This window comes from Arachis ipaensis, chromosome B07, assembly GCF_000816755.2.
Source record: "Arachis ipaensis cultivar K30076 chromosome B07, Araip1.1, whole genome shotgun sequence".
In the NCBI taxonomy this organism is placed as follows: Eukaryota; Viridiplantae; Streptophyta; class Magnoliopsida; order Fabales; family Fabaceae; genus Arachis; species Arachis ipaensis.
In genome coordinates, this window is record NC_029791.2 from 126,073,896 (window position 1) to 126,074,164 (window position 269).

A 269-nucleotide genomic window follows, 5' to 3' on the forward strand; every position below is an offset into this window, starting at 1 on the left:
CAAATTTTTACCAACTTATTTTTTATAATAAATTTTAAATATTTAAAATTTATTAATATTTATATTTTAAATTAAATATTAATTATTTAACATCCTTTGACAATTAGATGTCAAAACTTTGTTTTAGGTACATAATAAACACCTAAATTAAAAGTTAAAAGCTTTCAGATTTCTGATATTAGGTCGTCCAATCCATATCATGTTTGGTTTTAGCAGGCATTTTCAATCTTCCTTGACTTGATATGATTTTTTTTATCTAGTATATATTA